At 42.6% G+C, this 19,361-nt stretch overlaps 1 pseudogene; it reads left to right on the top strand.

Moving 5' to 3' along the window:
• Window positions 1-459: 459 nt before the first annotated feature.
• Window positions 460-4,438, top strand: LOC125345121 (annotated as a pseudogene).
• Window positions 4,439-19,361: the final 14,923 nt, after the last annotated feature.

The raw sequence follows: 19,361 nt of genomic DNA on the forward strand, positions 1-19,361 counted from the left end.
ATGTAGCAATAAACATGGGTGTGCGGGTATCAGTACCATATCCTGACTTGTGATGATCTGGATAGATGCCCAAGAGTGGTGCGGCTGGGTAATAGGGAATTTCTATGTTTAATTTTTTTTGAGGCACCTCCAAACCTTCTTCCAGAGCGTTGTGCTAGTTAACCACATTCCCACCCACAATGCAACAGGGTTCCATCAAGTCAAGACGCTAGATACAACTTGCCATGTGGCCAATGTGCTGGCCAGATCTGACCTCCACATTACAGTTCCACTCTTCGCTGGCAAACCCCTGAGGTGCTTGATTTGGAGACACATTCCATGAAGACCAGGAAGCTGGCTCCGTGGGCAAAGCTCAAGTCCGGGAGAGATGGAGGAGTCGGTGGTGCCCCATCCCTTCCCAGGGCCCGACTGGCTTAGCCTGTGTTTTGACTCGGACCTGCTCTGGCGTACGCAGCGCGCATGCGCACCTCTTCTGCGGCACGCACCAGTTACGTCACGCGCCAGTTACGTCACAAAGGGCCCGTGCGGGGTGACATCACAAAGGGCCCCCGGCTAGGCAGCGCATCCTCAGCCGCAGCAGGAGCAGGAGGTGGGAGCCAGGAGGGATGGGTGGACGGACGGACGGCTGTTGCGCTTCTCCTCGATTTTGCTGGTCATGCGCGTACGATTCACTAGCCTAGACCAAAAGAGCTCAGGGGCAGCCCCCAGGCTCCGAGTTCAAGCCCCAGGTCTGGACCTCACTGAGTGACCCTACTGCGGAGGGTTTGCGGCACAGGAGGTGGGCCTGCAAGCTGGCCTGTTCCCAGGGTGGCCAAAAAGCCGAGAATATCCCTGGTGAGAGATCAGAATTAGAGGCCAACGAGGGGAGGATGCCATGCGGTCCGGTGAGCATCGGGAGAGATTTCACTCCTAGGCCCCAGCTGGGAATTCGCCCCAGTGTTGAAAAGGCTGAAGAGGCGCATGTGTCTCTTATGGGCACCCCATCGCAGGGCCGTGATGTTCCCAACTCGCAATGCTCCACCATAGAGGGGCCCCGTGAAAAACCATCTCCCTAGCTTCCCAGACTCCCAGGAGTCAGGGAAAGGGGTAGAGGGGGAGAAGCCCACAGCCAGTCCATCAGCCAGCCCTGCTGCACCAAAACCGGCTCTTGGGGCTGGGGATATAGCCTAGTGGCAAGAGTGCCTGCCTCGGATACACGAGGCCCTAGGTTCGATTCCCCAGCACCACATATACAGAAAACCGCCAGAAGCGGCGCTGTGGCTCAAGTGGCAGAGTGCTAGCCTTGAGCAAAAAGAAGCCAGGGACAGTGCTCAGGCCCTGAGTCCAAGGCCCAGGACTGGCCAAAAAAAAAAAAAAAAAAAAAACCGGCTCTTGTGTAGCCCTCAGAAGGAAGCATCATTGCCCATCCAAGCCTCCCTTGCCACTGCCGGTGCCACTGGGGTCTCAGTGAGCTTGCTTCCTTGCACGAACCTCCAGAAAGACTTGGACATGAGAACACTCAGTCCACTAATGGTAAAATCCGTAGCACGGACAGAAGGCGCAGAGCAGCACAGAGGCAGTGATGTGGCAGTGATCCCAACTCGGCCTCTCCTGTTCCCACACCTGAAGCAGGGACATGGGACTCGCTGCCCCTGTCTCCCTGCACTTGGAAGATTCTAGCTCTTTCCAGCACCACTAATGTGGAAGTGCAAGGGGAAGCCCATCCTGTCAGCACTCATCAAGCCCTGAAGAGGGACTGACACCTAAAATGCACAATTGCCCTTTGGCTCCCCACCAGGCCCTCTTCCTCCCTGTACCCCCTGCTTATGATTTGGGGGTTCCAAATAATGAGAATGAAGACCATCCCTGTGTATCAGGAGCTGCAACCCCTCTCCTATGTTTCTCCCCCAATCTCTTCCCTGCACAAAGGAATCCCGCAGCCCTGGGTGTGTGGAGTCTGCTCCTCCTCTTTCCTTCCCTACCGCTCCTGTAGTTCCACTGAGCCAGGAACTATGTGAATGCTGGCCCCACGACACTGGGCTTGTTAGCACTTGCCCTCAGGGCATCCTCTCTTGGGGACCAGGCATCTTGATATTGTTGACATGGATACCAGTCACCCTCCATGGCTTCAGGACCAGCTTGGCTCAGCCAACTGCTGGGCCAAATTGGTTTTTGTTGATCTTAGGGCTTGAACTTAGGGCCTGGGTGTGGTCCCTGAGCGTTTTTGCTCAAGGCTAGTGCCCTTCCACTTTGAGCCATAGCTCCACTTCTGGTTCTCTGCTGATTCAATGCAGATAAGCAACTCACACTTTCCTGTCCAGTCTGGCTTCAAACTGCAGCCCTCAGAACTCAAGCTTCTGAGTAGCTAGGATTACAGGCATGAGCCACCAGTGCCTGGCTTGGACCGGTGTTTTAAGCCCTAGATCTGGCAAGATGATAAGACTCTTCCTTACAGGTACTGCCAGTTCTACTGCTTATTTCAATATCCTTCTTTTTCCCCAGTTTGCTATTTGAGGGGAGTATAGGAAACAGGACTTCTTGCTGTTCCCCTGATGCTGGGGTGTTTGTTGGCACCTCCCTGACAGAGGGCACAAGGGCACAGTCTAACAAAGCCCCAGATGTGCACTCTCCTGGCCCTCAAAGTCCAACTTCGGAGAATTTTCCCTGCGAGCGCACTCCCCACTTGTGAAATGACATGAGCAAGGTTATTTGAAGCAGCACTGTTTTCTCCAGGAAAACCTGGAGCTCATCCAAGCTTCCATCAGGTTAATGAAACACTGTAAAGATGTTTAAAAATTTAAAAAAAGGGGCTTGGGGGATATGGCCTAGTGGCAAGAGAGCTTGCCTCGTATACATGAGGCCCTGGGTTCGATTCCCCAGCACCACATATACAGAAAACGGCCAGAAGTGGCGCTGTGGCTCAAGTGGCAGAGTGCTAGCCTTGAGCAAAAGGAAGCCAGGGACAGTGCTCAGGCCCTGAGCCCAAGGCCCAGGACTGGCAAAAAAAAAAAAAAAAAAAAAAAAAAAAAATTAAAAAAAAAATTCTACCAATTCATACAGAAAAACCCCTGGGATATAGCAAGTGAGAAACACAAGTTGCAAATGGTTTAGCCATTAGGGAAATACAAATCAGAACAACACTGAGATTCCTTTTCACCCCAATCAGAATGGCCATCATCAAGAAAACAGTAACAAGCCAGGTGCTGATGGCTCATACCTGTAATCCTAGCTACTCAGGAGCCTGAGATCAGAGGATCAAGGTTCAAAGCCAGCCCAGGCAGGAAAGTCCATGAGACTCTTATCTCCACTTAACCACCAGAAAACTGGAAGTGGTGCTGTGGCTCAAAGTGGTAGAGTGCTAGCCTTGAGCACAAAGAGACTCAGAGATAGTGTCTAGGCCCAGAGTTCAAGCCACACAACCAACAAAAACAACCAAAATAAAACAGCAACAAACACTGGTGAGGGTGTAGAGAAAATGGAATCCTTACTTACAGTTGGTGGGAATGTAAACAAATGCCATCATGGAAGTCAGTTTGGAGTCTCTTTTTCTTTTTTTGTCAGCCATAGGGCTTGAACTCAGGGCCTGGGTGCTGTCCTTGAGCATTTTCACTCAAGGCTAACACACTACCATTTTGAGCCATAGCACCACCACTTCCAGTTTTCTCTTAGTTCATTAGAGATAAGAATCTCATGGACTTTCCTGCCCGGGCTTGATCCTCTGATCTCAGCCTCCTGAGTAGCTAGGATTTCAGGTGTGAGCCACCAGTGGCCAGTTAGAGTCTCCTCATTAAACTGAAAATAGATCCTACCCTATGGCCCTGGTATACCACTCCTGAGTACGAAGAAATCAAGTCAACAAACAGTAGACTCCTTTCCAGCCTCGGCCTCGGACCCTGAAGCCGCCGTGATATTGATGCCCAAGAAGAACCGGATTGCCATTTATGAACTCCTTTTTAAGGAGGGGGTTATGGTGGCCAAGAAGGATGTCCACATGCCCAAGCACCCCCAGCTGGCAGACAAGAATGTGCCCAACCTTCAGGTCATGAAGGTCATGCAGTCTCTCAAGTCTTGGGGCTATGTGAAGGAACAGTTTGCCTGGAGGCATTTTATTGGTACCTAACCAACGAGGGTATCCAGTATCTCCGTGATTACCTCCATCTGCCTCCTGAGATTGTGCCTGCTACGTTGCGCCGGAGCCGACCTGAGACTGGCAGGCCTCGGCCAAAAGGTTTGGAGGGCGAGCGGCCTGCAAGACTCACAAGAGGAAAAGCTGACAGGAACACCTACAGATGGAGCGCTGTGCCCCCTGGTGCCGACAAGAAAGCCGAGGCTGGGGCTGGGTCAGCAACTGAATTCCAGTTTCGAGGTGGATTTGGTCGTAGACGTGGTCAGCCACCCCAGTGAAGATGGAGAGGATCATTTTGTGTTGAATAAACATGTAGCCAGAAAAAAAAAAAAACAGTAGAGACACCAGCACAGTATAGCCACATAAAACCATCAGCTTAGCTGCTCATCAACAGAGGAGCAGACAAAGAAAAGGTGGCGAATATGCACAATAGTATATACACAAAGGAGTATTATTCAACCATAAAAAGAATACTCGGGCTGGGGATATGGCCTAATGGCAAGAACACTTACCTCGTATACATGAAGCCCTGGGTTCCATTCCCCAGCACCACATATATACAGAAAACGGCCACAAGTGGCGCTATGGCTCAAGTGGTAGAGTGCTAGCCTTAAGCAAATGAAGTCAGGGACAGTGCTAGGCCCTGAGCCCACGCCCCAGAACTGGCAATAAAAAACAAATAATCAAGCAATGGCAAAAGGCATGGCTCAAGTGGTAGAGTGGCAGCTTGAACAATTTTTTTTTTTTTTTTTTTTTTTTTGCCAGTCCTAGGGCTTGGACTCAGGGCCTGAGCACTGTCCCTGGCTTCTTTTTGCTCAAGGCTAGCACTCTGCCACTTGAGCCACAGCGCCACTCTGGCCGTTTTCTGTATATATGTGGTGCTGGGGTACCGAACCCAGGGCTTCATGTATACGAGGCAAGCACTCTTGCCACTAGGCCATATCCCCAGCCCCTTGAACAATTTTTTTTTAATCCAGTTAGGATATGAAGTCCTGAATTCAGGCCGCAGTACTGAACAACAAAACACAGCTAATTGTAGAAAAGTTTTAAATCATTGTGAATAAATACATTGCTTTTTTCAGTGAAATGTAGAGAGAATAGAAGAAAATACTCCTAGATACACAGGAGCATCCTGGAAGCAAGTCTGGAAGCTATTTCTTATCAAGGGATAGCCTGGAAGCTATTTCTTGTCAAGGGATAGCCTGGAAGGAGGCAGAAGCCCTTACAGCTCAGGTTGGTATAGGACAGGAGTTGGAAGCATTTTGCACTTCCTACCTTTCCATATGGCTAAGATTACAACTGTGGGGCTGTGATGACATTACCTACTACAGTCGAAATCGTAAAAATATTCAAGTCAAAACTGAAGCTGAGTGCTGGTGGCTCATGCCTGTAATTCTAGCTACTCAAGAAGCTGAGCCCTGAGGATCAAGGTCCAAAGCCAGCCCAGACAGAAAAGTCCATGAAACTCTTGTCTCCAATTAACCACCAAAAAGTCACAAGTGAATCTGTGGTTCAAGTGGTAGAGTGCCAACCTTGAATGGAAAAAGCCCATTGAGAGCAAGCCTTGGTTCTGTGTGTGTATGTGTCTGTCTGTCTATGTCTATTTCTCTCTCTCTCTCTCTCTCTCACACACACACACACAGTTTATAAAGTATATTTTAATGTGAATAAACCACTTAAAAATAAATTTCATATTTTTCTCACTTTTGTTAAAGAAGGATGAGCCTGCAGCCTTTGTTAGATTATGGTTTATTTAATGACCTTTTGTTTTGGGTCCATCATGGAGCTTGAACTCGGGGCCTCAATGCTGTCCTTCAGTATTTTTGCTCAAGGCTAGCACTCTACCACTTTGAGCCACAACTCCACTTCTGGTTTTCTGATGGTGAATTAGAGATAAGATTCTCACAGACTTTCCTGTCTGGTCTGATTTTGACCAGGATCCTCAGATCTCAGCCTCCTGTGAGTAGCTAAGATTACAGGCATGAGCCACCAGTGCCCAGCTTAGTGACTTTTTTTGTTTATGTACTGTGGAATTGAACCCAGGGCCTCATGCATACTAGGCAAACTCTCTACCACTAAGACACAATCCCAGCCCCCTTTTTTCCTCCCTTTTAATTTCAATTTGTTACATTTTATGTTACATATGTAATATTAGGATGGGTTTATGTATATAACATAAATTACACATATGTGCATAATCAAAACATTGCCACTGAAAGGTATGTAATTACAAATGGTGAGAGCCACAGTTTGAAGCCAGTTTCAAAGCTTGAGACCAAAAAATTAACTACTATACTCTACTGCCCCCTGCTGTAAGTAAGTTTTGTTACACCCTAAATCTCCAGAACACAGGCTACAATTTTCATGCCATCCTAGTGACAAAAAGAAACATAAATAGAAAAATCACAAGCGGTCTAGGCTGGCCTAAGCATAAAACCAGATCCTAGTCTTAGAAATAACCAGAACATCCAGGTGTCAGTGGCTCACACTTGTAATCCTAGCAACTCGGGAGGCTGAGATCTGAGGATCATGGTCCCAAACCAGCCCCAGAAAGAAGTCTACCAAAGACTCTTATCTACAATTAACCACCAAACAGATTGAAGTGGACCTGAGATTTAAGTGGTAGAGCTAGCATTGAGCACAAAAGCTCAGGGAACACACTCAGGCCTCGAGTTCAAGCCGCAAGACCAGAACAATTTAAATACACACACACACACACACACACACACACACACACACACACACACACACACCACAGAACTGGTAGATTGACACACAGGGTAGAATGCCTAGCAATCACAAGGCCCAGAGTTCAAACCCCAGTACTGCTGTGCCCAAAAGGAATTGAAAAGGAAAGGAAAGAAAGGAAAGGAAAAAGGTTCTTTCTTTTGGCTTTTCTTTTTTTATTTCTTCTCTTGCCAGACCTGGGCTGGTACTCTACTACTTGAGACACACCTCCACTTCCAGCTTTTTTCTGCAAGCCAATGGGGATCTTTTTCAGTCCCATTATTATTCTTTCTAAGTTCACATCCTGAGTTTTTTTGTAATTCAAAAGTTAGTACACTTTCTCTCTGCTGTTGCTGCTTCCCCCTTCCCTGGAGAAGTAAATCAAAGCAACCTGCCTTGAATGAAGTTTGGGGGGGGTGGGAGTAACTGCAGCAGACAGAAAGAAAAACATGTTAATATTTCAACAGAAGACCTTCCTAGATGTGGGAGACAGAATGGAAAAACACCAAGGACACCTGGCAGAACAATACACATGTTCTGCTTCCAGGAGAGGCAACCATGCATGGAATTTGTATTACTATTTTTCTCTTTTTTGTGCTGGTATTGAGGCTAGAACTCAGGGCCTGGGTGCTGTTTCTTAGCTTTTTCACTCAAGTCTGGTACTGTAGCACTTGAACCACTGCTCCATTTGCAGCTTTTTGCTTAACTGGAGGGAGATATGAATCTCCTATCCTGCCCAGACTAATTACAAACCATAAAATCCTCACATCTCACACTCCTAAATAGTTAGGTTTACAGGTATGAGCAACCAATACTGGGCACAACAACTTTTATGTTTAGATTGTGTTCTTTATCTCTCCATAAAATGTGAGCCACAGACACTCTATTGAGCTGTAGAACCACAGTGTAAATATTTCAAAGAAGGTTTTTGTGCCAGGCACCTGTGACTCACACCTGTAATCCCTAGCTACTCAGGCAGCTGAGACCTGGTGATCAGGGTTTGAAGCCAACTGGAGCAGGAAAGTCCACGACACTCTTGTCTCCAACTAACCAGCAAAAAACGAAGTGGAGGGGTAGTAGAAGTAAAAAAGGGTAAGGGACCAAACCTAAGCCCTGAGTTCAAGTCCAAACATAAGCGCGTGCATGCAAACACACGCGCACACACACACACAGAGAATGTGTCTTGAGGCAGATTTTCTATAGTAACTTGATGGAAATGTGATTACTGAGTATCTTAGATTGGTTCTGAAAAAGCAGAGCCTGAGACAAGGACTCTGCTCCAAGATTCAGGGTAGGGATTAGGAAATCATTCTGCAGGGAAAGTGGGGAGAGGAGGGCAGGACAGGGCCAGGAAAGAGCAAAGGAAAGAAAGGATATGGCCAAGGATGTCTGCAGCACAAACCATACCTCTCAGCGGGTCTCATGTTGCAAATGAGGCTCATCTTTTGCACCTTTGTCATAGGGGCAGGGATGGAGGGGGTTCTGTAGAGAAGGTGTCATCTGTAACTCCAGCAGCCCACCCTTAGGGAACAGGGGACAGAGAGGACACCAGCCAGGCAAGAACCACAAAGGGAGGGGGGTGTGCATGAGCAAAGGTGGGCAGAGTGAAACAAGGATTCAGATGGTGATCTGATCAGGGTGTCAGCAAGCCTTCCTAAAGTAAATATGAGAGAGGAGTAAGATGAGGTCAGGGATAAAGTCAGAATGAAATGAAGAAAAGAAAGAGAAGGATTCTCTCCTGACAAGATTCTAAAAGCAGCCACTCCATTATTTAAAACAGAAAGGAAAGAGTAAGCCAAGCACTGGTGGCTCACATCTGTAATCCTTGCTACCCAGGAAGCTAAGCTCTGAGGATGGTGGTTCAAAACCAGCTTAGGCAGGAAAGTCCATGAGACTCTTATCTCCAATGAACCACCAGAAAACCGGAAGTGGAGCTGTGGCTCAAAGTGGCAGAGTACTAGCCTTGAGCTCTTGGAGCTCAGGGACAGTGCTTAGGCCCTGAGTTCAAACCCCATGCATGACAAAGAAGGAGGAGGAGGGAGAGGGGAAGGGGGGAGAGGGAGGGGGAAGGGGGAGGGGGGGAGGGAGAAGGGGAAAGGGGAGGGGGAGGGGGAAGGGAAGGAAGGAGAGAAAGTGTGTGTGCTGAACCTGAGGCTTGAACTCAACGTTGAGTGTTATCCCTGAGCTTTTTGCTCAAGGTTGGTGCTCTGCCACTTTAGCCATAACTCCACTTCTAACTTTTGGTGATTAATTGGAGATAAGAGTCTCACAGACTTTCCTACCTGGGCTGGGTTTCAAAATACGATTCCCAGATGACCACCTCTTGAGTAGCTAGGATTACAGGCCTGAGCCACTAGCCCCCAGAGTGATTTTTATTATTTTTTTAAAAAGAACAAAATCTGGGAGCTGGGGATATGGACTAGTGGCAAGAGTGCTTGCCTTGTATAGATGAGGCCCTGGGTTCAATTCCCCAGCACCACATATATAGAAAATGGCCAGAAGTGGCGCTGTGGCTCAAGTGGCAGAGTGCTAGCCTTGAGCAAAAAGAAGTCAGGGACAGTGCTCAGGCCCTGAGTCCAAGCCCCAGGACTGGCCAAAAAAAAAAAAAAAAAAAGAACAAAATCTGCTGGAAGTTAGCCATAAGTAACTTACAGTTGCCACGGGAAAGACACAATGCTTTTCAAGTAAGACCCTCCACCCTCATGAAGGTGTCCATGTGATCCAGACCTGGCCAATCAGAGTGCTCTAATCCATCAGCCATGGTAATTGGTTCAGGGATAGGCACATGACCCAAATTAGACCAATCAAAACCATCCCAGACTTCTTTTTTTTAATGGAAAAGAAACAATAAGACGTTTTATTGATAATACCAGGCTTAAACCCTGTGTTTAACAAGCAAGCCACATAAATAGCACATGTTTAAGAGTCTAGCTTGATTTTCCAAGCTGTCATTTTACTTATTAAGTAAACAGGGATCAAATGTCTCTTATCCACCTGATGTGATCTTTTTATACACAGCCAGTAAGTCCCACTCGGAACAGCTGAAAATCAGTAAAAGCTTTAAAGATGAGCTCATAAATTCAGTTTAGGTTTCCCTAAATTAGGTCAAATGGAAGAACTCCAATGAGTGGTTGCCTAATCAGTTATCATATAAAGGAAAAGCAATCAGAATTACCCCCAGGACTTCTCAGCAGAGACCATGAAAGCAAGGAGAGCCTGGAATGAAGTATATCAAACACTAAATAAAAATAACTACCAACCAAGAATTCTGTACCCCGCCAAACTCTCCTTCATAGCCGAAGGTCAAATAAAAGTCTTCCACAGTAAGGAAAAACTGAAACAATATATCTCCACCAAACCAGCCTTACAGAAAATCTTCAAAGATGTACTACACAGGGAAAATAATCAAGATCCCAATACAGACAGAGAAATGAACCCTAAATAGTAAAACATCAGATCAAGAAATGGGAAGACACAGCTTTAAGCAAGATAGTGATAATGAAAGGAACAAACGATCATCTCTCAATCCTAACTCTCAACATTAATGGACTTAATTCTCTAATCAAACGACATAGGCTTGTAAGTTGGATCAAAAATCAAGATCCATCTTTCTGCTGCCTCCAAGAGACACATCTATCCAGCAAAAGTAAACATCTTCTAAAAGTTAAAGGCTGGAATCAAATCTATCAAGCAAATGGCCCCCATAAGTAGGCTGGAGTTGCAATCCTACTATCAGACAAAATTGACTTCAAATTAAAAAAGGTAAGAAGAGACAAAGAAGGTTACTACATACTAGTAAAGGGATCTTTGCCTACAGGAAGATATAACCATTCTAAATATCTACACACCAAATGCAGGAGCACCCAATTCATTAAACAAACACTACTTACTCTCAAAACACTCATAGACCCAAACACATTGATTGTAGGGGACTTTAACACTCCACTATCACCTCTGGACATAACACGCCAAAAACGGAAAAAAGAAACCACAGAACTAAATAATTGCATAGACCAACTAGACTTAACCGACATCTACAGAATATTCCACCCAGCAACAACAGAATACACATTCTTCTCCGCAACACATGCAACATTCTCCAAAATAGATCACATCTTAGGGCACAAAGAAAATCTTTACAAATTCAGAAGCATCAAAACCATTCCCTGCCTTCTCTCAGACCACAATGGAATAAAATTAGAGCTCAACTCAATCAGCCACCACAGAAAATCCTACAGTTCATGGAGACTAAACAACACACTACTGAACCATCAGTGGGTCATCGAAGAAATTAAAATGGAAATTCAAATGTTTAAGGAATTCAACCAAGATGAGGACACAAAGCACCAGCTCCTTTGGGACACAGCAAAGGCAGTACTCAGAGGATAATTTATATCCCTGAGCGCATACACCAACAAACTGGAGAAACAGCAACTCAATAATTTAAGGAAGCACCTTAATCTCCTCGAAAGAGAAAAACAAGCCAAACCCCAAGTCATCAGACAGAAGCAAATAATTAAAATCAAATCAGAATTAAATCAATTAGAGACGAAATAAACCATTGAAAGAATAAAAAAAAACAAAGAGTTGGTTCTTTGAAAAACTCAACAAGATACACAGACCCCTGGCAAACCTGAACAAAAAACGAAAGCAGCACACTCAAATAAACAAGATAAGAGATGAAACAGGTAATATCACCACAGAAATAACCGAAATTCAGAAAATAATAAGGGACTATTTTGCAAACCTTTATGCCAACAAATTCGAGAACTTGGAAGAAATGGATGATTTCCTAGAAAAAATTCATATCCCCAAACTCAACCATGATGATTTAAATCTTCTAAACAGACCCATATCCAGTATTGAAATAGAAACGGCAATAAATGGTCTCCCATCCAAGAAAAGCCCAGGTCACTGGGCAGACAGATTCACTGCAGAATTCTACAAGGCCTTCAAAACAGAACTCACACCAATATTTCTCAAACTCTTCAATGAAATTGAAAGAGAACGTTCACTACCAGACACATTCTATGAAGCCAGCATAACCCTCATCCCAAAACCAGGCAGGGACTCATCACGAAAAGACTATAGACCAATTTCCCTGATGAACATAGACGCAAAAATTCTCAACAAAATTCTGGCCAATCGACTTCAACAGGTCATCAAAAAAAAATCATAAACCACGATCAAACTGGATTCATCCCTGGGATGCAAAGTTGGTTTAACATACACAAGTCAATTAATGTAATCCACCACATCAACCGGAGCAAGGTAAAGAGCCACATAGTTTTATCTCTGGATGCGGAAAAGCGTTCGACAAAATCCAGCACCTATTTATGCTAAAATCCCTGGAAAAACTGGGATTCCAGGGAACATTCCTGAATATAATCAAGGCAGTTTATGACAAACCAACAGCAAGTATAACTCTAAATGGTGAAAAACTAAAGCCATTCCCTTTAAAATCAGGAACAAGGCAGGGATGTCCACTCTCTCCCCTGCTCTTCAACATAGTACTAGAATTCCTAGCCAGAGCAATTAGGCAAGAAGAAAATATAAAGGGGATCCAAATAGGAAAAGATGAAGTTAAACTTTCTCTCTTCTCAGATGACATGATCCTATACCTAAAGAATCCCACAGGGGCTGGGGATATGGCCTAGTGGCAAGAGTGCCTGCCTCGTATACCCGAAGCCCTAGGTTCGATTCCCCAGCACCACATATATATAAAAAAAAAATGGCCAGACGTGGTGCTGTGGCTCAAGTGGCAGAGTGCTAGCCTTGAGCAAAAAGAAGCCAGGGACAGTACTTGGGCCCTGAGTTCAAGCCCTAGGACTGGCAAAAAAAAAAAAAAAAAAAGAATCCCACAGACTCTACCCCCAAGCTACTAGAGCTGATCCAAAACTCTGGCAAAGTTGCAGGATATAAAATAAACCCTCAAAAATCAAAGGCTTTTCTCTATGCTAATGACCCAAAGACTGAGGGCAGAAATCAGGAAAGTAACTCATTTTGCAATAGCCCCACAAAACATAAAATACCTAGGAATAACCTTAACCAAAAAAGTAAAAGTCCTCTTTGATGAAAACTTTAAAAGCTTGAAAAACGAAATTAAGTCAGAACTAAGGAAATGGAAAAACCTCCCATGCTCCTGGATTGGGAGAATTAAAATAATCAAAATGGCATTATTGCCAAAGGCTATCTACAAATTCAATCCAATACCCATTAATATCCCAACACCATTTTTTAATGAAATAGAGGAAGCAATCCAGAAATTCATATGGAACAATAAAAGACCTAGAATAGCAAAAACAATCCTAAGCAGAAAGAACAGTGCTGGAGAAATTACAATACCCAACTTCAAGCTGTATTTTAAAGCTATAGTAATAAAAACAGCTTGCTATTGGCACTGGAACAGACCTGAAGACCAATGGAACAAAATTGAAGACCCAGAAATGAACCCACAGAACTATGCCTACTTAATCTTTCATAAAGGAGCTAAAACAATAGTTTGGAAGAAAGATAGCCTCTTTAACAAACGGTGCTGGCAAAGCTGGTTCAACCACATACAACAAACTAAAACTAGATCCTTATATATCACCCTGCACCAAAATCAATTCCAAATGGATTAAAGACCTCGAAATCAAAACAGACACCCTGAAAACACTAAAGGATGGAGTAGGAGAAACACTTGGGCTCCTTGGTGCAGGACGGATTTCCTTAACAAAGACCCAGAAAGGCTACAAATCAAAGAAAGGTTGGACAAATGGGACTGCATAAAACTGCAGAGCTTCTGCATGCCAAAGGTCGTAGCTCGCAAGATAAACAGAAAGCCCACAGACTGGGAGAAGATCTTCACCGGCCATTCAATGGACAAAGACCTCATATTTAAAATATATGCAGAACTAAAAAAATTACCTTCCTCCAAAACAAAACCACAAAGAACCAATAGCCCCCTCATCAAATGGGATAAAGACTTACCAAGAGACTTCTCTGATGAAGCAATGAGAATGGCCAAGATACATATGAAAAAGTGCTCTACATCACTGGCCATAAAAGAAATGCAAATCCAAACAATATTGAGATTCCATCTCACCCCAGTAAGAATGTCATATATCAAGAAAACTAAAAATAACAATTGTTGGAGGGGATATGGCCAAAAGGGAACCGTACTTCATTGTTGGTGGGAATGTAAACTGGTTCAGCCACTCTGGCAAGCAGTATGGAGATTCCTCAGAAGGCTACATATAGAACTTCCCTGTGACCCAGCAGCCCCACTTTTGGGTATCTATCCAAAAGACCACAAACAAAATCACAGTAAAGCCACCAGCACAACAATGTTCATCGCAACGCAGTTTGTCATAGCGAGAATCTGGAACCAACCCAGATGCCCCTCAGTAGACGAATGGATCAGGAAAATGTGGTACATATACACAATGGAATTTTATGCCTCTATCAGAAAGAATGACATTGCCCCATTTGTAAGGAAATGGAAGGACTTGGAAAAAATTATACTAAGTGAAGTGAGCCAGACCCAAAGAAACATGGACTCTATGGTCTCCCTTATTGGGAATAATTAGTACAGTTTAGGCAGAGCCACAGCAGAGGATGACAAGAGCCCAATAGTTTTAACCCTTATGAGCACATAAGATGATGCTAAGTGAAATGAACTCCATTTTATGGAAACGATTGTTATATCACAGTTGTAAGTACTTTCAACATCCCATGTGTATCTGTAGCTTCTATTATTGATGATGTTCTTGTATCAACTTCCTGTGGTTGTACCTACACTATCTCTGTAATCTTATCTGAGTACATTGGAAACCGTGTGTACTGGTATTAGAAGTAGGAATTGGAAGGGAATACCAAAATTGAGAGACACAGGGTAAAAATAAACAACAACTACAAAAGCAATATTTGCAAAAACTGTTTGGTGTAAGTGAACTGAACACCGCATGAGGGGAAAGGGAAAGGGGGAGGGGGGGGGGTATGAGGGACGAGGTAACAAATAGTACCAGTAATGTATCCAATGCCTAATGTATGAAACTGTAACCTCGCTGTACATCAGTTTGATAATAAAAATTTGAAAAAAAAAAAAGAATGTCTAGTGGAATATGTAGTCTTTATTATGTTATCTTTCAAATGTTTACAAACACTTTTCATTCTTTCTTTGGTATATGTAAACCAATATTTGAAATCTAGGAAAATGTGGAATAGAAAGAAAAAAGCAATGAAAAAAATGGAAATGTCAATCCCTCTCTTATTAGAAATAAGGTTTTTTGTTTACAATCTTTTAAGGTGATCTAGAATGATATTGTATTAGCAGCTCGTAAAACTCTGGGATAATGAAAAGCTCTGTATGAAGAATTTTCAGTGTATTCCCTGTGGCACCCCTGTTTCTTTCAACTGGTAGGGTAGAGAGAAATGATAGTATCTCACTTACAGAAATGCATTCTCTGTGTGTGTAGTATCTCACTTATAGAAATATACCATGTGTGTATGTGTGCAAATTCTGAGGCTTATGATCAAGGCTAGTGCTCTATCACTTGATCCATAGTCCACTTCTTGCTTTTTGGTAATTGATTGAAGATAAGAGTCAAAGACCTTCCTGCCTGCTGGCTTTGATTATCAATTCTTAGATGTCATCCTCCTGGAATAATGAGCATTATAGGCATGAATGACCAGTGCCTGGCTCGGAATTGTCTGTAACTTGAAAAGGTATGTTATTAATGCATATTGAAGTTTTCTGTTATTTATGTACGTATCCCCCAACACTTTATTGTGCTAGCCATGGACTCTTTCTTTGATTTTGCCAAACACACCAGCTCTTTGTGTTCTATGCTATTTTGTATGCTGTTTTCAGTAAGGAGGATACTTTTCAAATGAGTTCTGCCTTTTTCAAAGTTAGATACAAATGAAAGTCCCTTGGTCAGTGAGGCCTTTCTCAATGCTTCAAGGCCTGGGATTTTCTGGCTTTCTTCAGAGTCTACCTCTGTTAGAGTACATTGTGGCTAATCTTCACACCCAACATTTTCCAGGAAATTTTTTGTTCCTCATTCTGAGGTCCCGGAGCTATTGAATTGTACCCTCTTCCATTATTTATCTTATAGAGTTGACATTCTATTGTAAATTTAGAATACATATATAAACCACCATTTTCACTACCACAAACTCTTGACATAATGTTCTATCTCCCAGCAAACCCCCCAGAGCAGCAGGACCAAGTGACCATGAAATGAAAACTCTGAAAATACAAATCAAAAAAAAAAAACTTTTATCTTTGAAAGTTGATTATCTTAGGGACCATGTGTCAAAAGGACAGAGAGCTGTCTGATACACACTGCCAGTAATAATGTGACCATTAAAGTAAATTGAGTTGTAATTATGTTGATTACTGAGACAATTCCATGTCTCAGGCACTGTATGTTGGAAAATTTTCGTATAGTAAAATAATAGGTCTATGACTTCAAGGTTGCTACCTCCTTACAAATGTAGAAAAAGAAGTTTATGGGATGTTCATAAAGTACCCAAGAAAGCACAATACATCCATGGCTATTTCAGAGTTCACATTTGCAGTTACCAAACTGTATTGCTACATTTTTATTTATTTAATTATCTTTAAGTAGTTGTACTAAGGATTGTCATTCAACAATGCAGTTTGTGGATACAATGTATCTTGATCAGTGTCATCCCTTTCCACATTCTCACTTACTCCTCCCAGCTCACCCCTTCCCTCACTGTTTTTTTTCTAATTTTTTAGGACATATATTGAAGTTTTATTGCCATTTCATAAAGCATTTTATGTATACAATACCCTGCTATGTGTCATCACTTCAAAATCTTCACCCCACTTAGAACCACCCTCTTCCCTCATTTTTCTTGTGTATTCTTTTATGGTATATACAATGCATTTATGTTAGTATTTTCCTTCCTTCCCCCTTCTTGCATCTACTCCTCCCCACTTGGCCCCACCTTCCTGTCATGCAAGTACCCATTTCCTGGTGATTATTTTGTTAGACTTTGACTTAATCATTCTAAAGAATCATACCATTTGAGGTCTCTGCGGAGTCTATTATGCTTCAGTTAATTCATGTGTAATAATTTACATACTACACAGTGTGTTTAGTTCTACATTAATACACACATTCTAGCACCCACAAATTAGCGATTTCATGGAACCTGTATTTTTCTGTGTTTGGCTTACTTCACTTATATATAATTTTTTCCAAGTCTTTCCATTTCCTTACAAATTGTAAACTATCATTCCTTCTATTTCGTAAGTAGAATGCTAGTTTGTGTATATATTACATTTTCCTGATTTATTTTTCCATTAAGAGGCATCTGGATTGATTCCATGTAGAAAGCTCACAGAATAGCAGAAGAATTTTTACCAGCAATGCATCAGATAAGGTCCTAATACACCAAATACATTTACAGTTCAAAAAATGATAAATGGGATAATGACTTAAAAATAGACTTCTCAGAACTAAAAATGTCCAATAGACACATAAAGAAGTGTTCAACATCTCTAGCCATCAGGACATGAAAATCAAAAACATCCCCTGTTGTCACTATATTTTATTTGGGTACCCTGGATATTGCATATATGTTTATCTGAATTAGGGAAGGGAAAATGAACATCAAAATGGTGAGACAAAGGATAAAGTGTGAACCAATGCCAACAGTGATACTCACCGAAAGTTTGTTGCAAATTAACAGAACAACTTGGGGAGGGATGACTGAAGGGAGGGAAGGTGGGAGAAAAGCAAGGGAGAGGGTAACAAGTATAACAAGAAATATACTCACCACCTTATATATTTAACTGCAACCCCTCTACACATCACTGTGATAATAAAATTTGGTTAAAAAAAAAAAACACTGAGATTCCACCCATCCCCATTAAAATTGCCATCATCATGAAAACTGACAATAACAAATACTGCTGAGGATCGCATCAGTGGAAATATAAGCCTGGTGGGACTATAAGCTTGTTCAACCATTCTGGAAAGCAGTATGGAGATTCCTCAAAAAACTAAACATATAAACCACCATTTGATCCAGTAATTACATTCCTGGACTATTATCCAATAGACCACAAACAAGGTTAATTTTAAAGCCACCAAAACCACCCACCTTCTCTGGTGCCTATTTATCATACTTAAGTTTGTTTAATTAAAAAAAATTGATTAATATTTTTAAATGGAAAATAAAGATGGGAATAGGACAGAGACTGTGATTTCATAATATTTGTGTCCTAATTAGGAAGAAGTTAATGCTAACTAACTTAATTTCTGTCAGTTTTAATAGAATTTGTAAAAAAAAAAAAATTAGAATGGGCTGTGATGTCCTGTTAATGCTTTAAATACCATGTTCCAAAAGCCTTGTATTTAGAAACAACATTTTTTTCTATGAATTTGGAATTTAGCTCCGAGGTAAAAGGGACTTCCGTTGTACTCTGAGCATAGTTGAACAAACAAATGCCCAGTAGAAGCAGAAATCAATTGTGAGTCAATCAATGAGCCAGCCCAATCAGCCAGCCTGCCATTAGATTCAGGGCTTCCACTAATTGCCAGCACCAACTGAGCTATGGTCCTTAACGCTGAGTGCCTCAGAGTTATCAGATCTGTTGTCCAGAGAGGTTCTAATGTGATTTTTGTACTGTGAGGCCTGGGTGTCCAATGGCTTAAATACTCCTCACGTGATTCTAAGACTCACTTCAAGATAATAATGGCTAATATAAGGGAAGACCTTCTAGTCTCCTCAAGTCTTTAGTTTCCTCATTGAAATAATCAACAGGAGCAGATGAGTATTGAATAAAACAGGTTGGACCATTGCTGCTCAAAGCAAGATCTCTGAACCAACATCAGTAGCCTCATTATATTTGTTTTAGAAACTCTAACTAGTGGCTTCACACAGACCTACTGAACTACAGTTTGGAGTTTCCCAAGTTCCCTGGAGGGATTTCATGCAGGAGGTCAAAGATTTGCTGGATTTAGGTCATGCTATGAATTCAAGCTACCAAATAACCAATGAGAGACAGCCATACATATTTATCTTCAAATGCACAGCAAGCATGAAATAGTTCCTTCCTGTCAGCACAGAGTTCTTCCAGGTTAAAGCTACACTGGTTTCACTAAGTTGATCTAGGACTCAAATGAGCCCCCTCCCTTCTAGTTTGCTTTTCAAAAAAATCATTCTACAATGTCTCCATGAAAAAAGAAAGAAAGAAAAACTTGCTATCGATTTCTATTTTCATGCTTCAAGACACTGCTTTCAACTTTAACCAAAACTTTCCCAGCTTAAAGAATAAATTATGAATAAGGTCATAAATCTCATTAAAATCTAATATTCAGCAAAGCCGCCTAGTGTGTATACTATGGAAAATTGGATTTTACTGTAACCACAGCCCTATGTATAATATTGCGAGTTAATTACAGAGGCTAGTTTTTCAACACATAATGATAGCTTGTAGACTCTCATTCTCTATGCTGTGATCAGAATGTAAGTGCTCTTAAGAGACAACATTTAATAGCTATTC

Source organism: Perognathus longimembris, unplaced genomic scaffold, assembly GCF_023159225.1.
Source record: "Perognathus longimembris pacificus isolate PPM17 unplaced genomic scaffold, ASM2315922v1 HiC_scaffold_5319, whole genome shotgun sequence".
Lineage (NCBI taxonomy): Eukaryota > Metazoa > Chordata > Mammalia > Rodentia > Heteromyidae > Perognathus > Perognathus longimembris.